General features: G+C 44.2%; 1 pseudogene; it reads right to left on the bottom strand.

Moving 5' to 3' along the window:
- Window positions 1-3,257: 3,257 nt before the first annotated feature.
- On the bottom strand, window positions 3,258-4,332 carry LOC108358352 (GTP-binding protein 128up-like; annotated as a pseudogene).
- Between the last annotated feature and the right edge of the window lie 209 nt (window positions 4,333-4,541).

The raw sequence follows: 4,541 nt of genomic DNA, 5'->3' as shown, positions 1-4,541 counted from the left end.
CGGAGCTGGTGGTATTGCTCAACGTCATTTTACACAGCCGTGTGAGTTTCGAGGGGATGCCAAATTCAGACATAGCGGCGTATAGGCAACTCCCCTTAGTGCTGTCAAAAACGGCTTTAAAGTCGACAAATAGGTGGTGAGTGTCGATCCTTTCCTCGCGGGTCTTTTCTAAGATTTGGTGTATTGTGAATACCTGGTCCATGGTGGATTTGCCAGGTCTAAAGCCACACTGATAAGGCCTAATCAGGCACACAATACGCTCGATAAGACCTTGTAACCTATGCTTAGAAGGCTGATCCCGCGGTAGTTGGCGCGAATGGCGGGGTCACCTTTCTTGTGGATTGGGCAGAGCACACTTAAATTCCAGTCGTCGGGCATGCGTTCATCTGACCATATTCTGCACAAGAGTTGATGCATGCACCTTATCAACTCCTCGCCGCCGTACTTGAATAGCTCAGCTGGCAGGCTGTCAGCTCCAGCGGCTTTGTTGTTTTTCAGCCGCGTTATTGGTATACGTACCCCGTCATAGTCAGGCGGTTTAACGTCGACTCCGTCATCATCGGGATCGGGTTCTTTTTCTCCGCAACTTTGCGTGCTGCTACGCTTTAGTAGGGCGGAAAAGTGTTCCTTCCATAATTTAAGTGCGCTCTGGATATCAGTTACTAGGTCGCCATTATTGTTCTTACAGGAGCACGCCCCGATCTTTAAACCTTCCGTAAGTCGCCTAACTCTCTGGTAAAATTTTCGGGCATTCCTCCTGTCGGCCAGCATTTCAAGCTCTTCGCACTCACGTATTTCTGCCTCTCTCTTCTTGTTGCGGCAAATACGTCTCGCTTCCCTCTTCAGATCCCTATAGCGGTCCCACNCGCCTAACTCTCTGGTAAAATTTTCGGGCATTCCTCCTGTCGGCCAATAGCATTTCAAGCTCTTCGCACTCACGTATTTCGGCCTCTATCTTATTGCGGCAAATACGTCTCGCTTCCCTCTTCAGATCCCTATAGCGGCGGTCCCACATAGCGCGCGTTGCGCCCGATCGCAGCGTGGCCCTGTAGGCGGCATCTTTTTTGTCTGCAGCTTCCTGACACTCCTCATCGTACCAGTTGTTCTTTCGAGCTCGCTGAAATCCGACTACTTATTCGGCGGCGGTACTTAACGAGCGGGAAATGTGGTTCCACTGCTGCGAGTCGAGTAGTGAAAGCGCTGGCTGTCTGTTGTGATTGCAGCTTTTCGACGTTAAGCTTTCCTTGCATATTTGGGCGCACATTTTTTGCTGCACAGAGGCGGGTGCGTATCTTGGCTGCAACAAGATAGTGGTCCGAGTCGATGTTTGGGCCTCGGAGTGTGCGTACGTCTAAAACACTGGAAGCGTGCCTTCCGTCTATCACAACATGATCGATTTGGTTTCTCGTTTTTCGATCCGGAGACAGCCAGGTAGCTTGATGGATCTTTTTATGCTTGAACCTAGTACTGCATACTACCATGTTTCGGGCCCCGGCGAAGTCGATCAGCCACAATCCATTGTCGGACGTTTCGTCGTGAAGGCTGAATTTTCCGACGGTGGTTCCAAAGATCCCTTCCTTGCCCACCCTGGCACTGAAGTCGCCAAGTCGCCACCCTGGCACTGAAGTCGCCAAGCACGATTTTGTGGTTCTCATCCGAGGCTTTGCCTTGCTTCTTCACTGGAAGTGGTTTTTACGTGGCGGGTCCCAAGCCCAGCGCACAACCCATTGCTGGGACGGGGGTAGTTTCGCCTCCAAATACACGTTTATATAGCGAGCCGCTTGCTCCAAGCAGACACCCGCTTGCAGCCGCACCTACTGGTGAACAGACGCTGCAGACTTCAGTGAGCCCTTAAACCGAATAAGTCGGAGTGGCCCCACCGAAGCTCCATCTCTTTCTGCCGTGACCCAAGGCTCCACTCGGATTGGTTACCGCATCTCGCACACGGGTTGCTCACGTTTCCCAGATTGCGGGAACGAGGACGCAAGAGTCGGAGCCAACTGCCGCCTCATAAATTACCCTTCATCGCCTTTATTATATTCCACTTCCTTTTACCACAACATTCCACTTCTAGGTAATAGGAGGGATTCTATGTCTAGCTTTTTTAGATAACTCGTCTTAGTTTATCAAGGAGTATCTTTTTTTTTTTTGTATTTGCGGTGATGGTCTTACCCGAATTACCCCGGGTTGATCTGGCTAGACAAAAACGACCATCCTCAGATCTGAATCCCTAATTAAAATAACTGCAGAAGTAGCGAACTATTACGCCTCAGAAGAAGAATCAAACAGTAGAAAACTAGCAAGTTTAACAAATGTACGTTATGTTCTTTGTTTCAAATTGTTCAAGCTCAAGGTTGCTGGTTTTCTATCCGCTTTATTTTGAAGAGATTGCATAAACTGAGTTTGCACTTTATAGTGTAGACCCGCCCCGAAAGGAACAATTTAAGATAATAATAAAAATATTTAAAAACTCACATATCTTCGGTTCCAAAAGGGTTCGGTGAGTAAAATTGCAAATCAGCTTCTTTTTTTTCTTGATCGGACGATATGCAGCATGTCGTTATGCCAGCAATCTCTGAAAGCAAACACAAATCAATTAGGTCTCAAAAAAACGGTTAACAACACAAAAAAAATAAGGTAAAAACATAAAACTTTGTTACCAGACCAACGACATTTCCAACAAGGATGATGATGGAAATAGTAGAAACCCCGAAGAGAACCGTCAGCTGGACTGGGGACCCGCACGCCAGGCTGGAACCTATACCATTAAATAAACACCCTTAAAACCTCATTTTGATTATACCGATTCTGTGTAGTTGACCACAGTTAAACCGGCGTCCACGGCTGCTTTTCGAGCATAATAAATTTTTTAATTACTTCCAGCGAGAAAAAAATCCGGAATCTATATGTATTTTGTTTCTGATTACGAACACAGCTTTTTCAGACCAATACCTTTCAAATCAGTGGAATTAGTTAAATTAATTAAGTAAACAAAAATATTTACATACATCGCTCATTAGTAAATCGCTGCAAGATTGTACATTTTTTAAATTTAACGAACTTGTTGATGCAGATTCTTGTTGACAAAAAGCAACCGTGGGCCCCAATCCTACGCACAAATTGTTACTAACGAAAATGTTCTAAATGTAAAAACTGTAAACTAACTATGGTTAAACTAACTATGCATTTTTGTGTCTTTAAAGCCAAAAATTTCAACTCTATTTAAGTTTAAAAATACACGGCGTAAGTAAACCAATTTATACCTTCTTTACAATTTGCACGACGTCTTCACCGTTGAGGATATGGTCGATACTCACTTTTTGCGGTTAATGCTTAACTGAAGAGCGCCACACCTAAGCAATTTAAATTCTTCAGCTATTGATCGATGCAGCTTATTACAAAAATCCTGAATATATGTGCGTTCATTATGTAGTACGATGGGTGAGGAGTACTCCGGCAATTGACCCATCGGTTTCGTGTAAATTCGGACCAGTTTCAAATAATCCCACATCATCTCTAGTAAGTCGTCAAAATTCCAGCGATGATGTGTCGATGTTAGATCATAATACATCCAGTTCCTCGATGGAAATCTGATCGATTTTGTTTCGAAGATAAAGGCAGGGTATGTAAGTACGATTGCCCTCGATAACACCAATTAGATCATCGCTAGTCGCATCATATGGCAACGTTATATCAGCGTTATGTATCTTATATTCGGAAAGGATTGTCTTAACTAGATCAGCATCTAATTCAGATTGTGGTACCATGCAATTAAAATTGACACCTCCCTTATCTTTACGTTTAAAGTAAAATGCCATCGATGTTGTTGCGGAACGCGCCGGCGGTGCTATGGAAACTGGCTTGCGTGAGGATAACGAACCGCTACCAGTGCCAGGTAACGTTTTTACCACACCCGAACCAAAACCCATTGGTTCGCCGTCTCTAGCAGCGCTGGCATCATAACCTCGGCCACCATAATAGGCATCGAAGAATTTTTTTAAACCATTGAAAAAATTCGAAAGTATCTTGAAAACGGCCCTTGATCAGTTTGTCAATTGGGATTATCTTGTCCACGGCCATATTTTTGAAAGATGCTTGTAAGATTTAAAAATTCTGAATATATTCATGTTCCAAATTAGTGCGGACCTTGACTCTTTTCATTGGTACCGAGCCGGGAAACAGCATGTCCATGAACTGGCAATAAGCAGCGCCAGTGCAGAGCTATTCAATTTTAACAAATTGCGCTTGCAGACAATCGTTTACCCATGCGAGCATATCATGTCTGGATAAATTGGCGGTAGTCACATTTGTGGAGTACATACTGACTGCCATTGTTCTGAAAAGAGAAAAATATTAGTGTTAATTACAAATTAAATTTACTAATTTTTACAACCTCTACAGCACAGTATATACAGAAATAAACCTTTTTGCAGTTTTTCACCATTTCGTCCCCGAGGCGTACTTTTGGGTTGTGGGCAGCGTTTTCCTACGCGCACGGCAACACTTACTGTGGGGAATTTCGCTTCAAGATTAGAAAAAGT

Source organism: Rhagoletis zephyria, unplaced genomic scaffold, assembly GCF_001687245.7.
Source record: "Rhagoletis zephyria isolate East Lansing unplaced genomic scaffold, Rhagoletis_zephyria_1.1 Rzeph_scaffold_00240, whole genome shotgun sequence".
In the NCBI taxonomy this organism is placed as follows: Eukaryota; Metazoa; Arthropoda; class Insecta; order Diptera; family Tephritidae; genus Rhagoletis; species Rhagoletis zephyria.
Note: the sequence above shows the minus strand (reverse complement) of the source record. Positions and strands in the feature narration are given on the sequence as shown.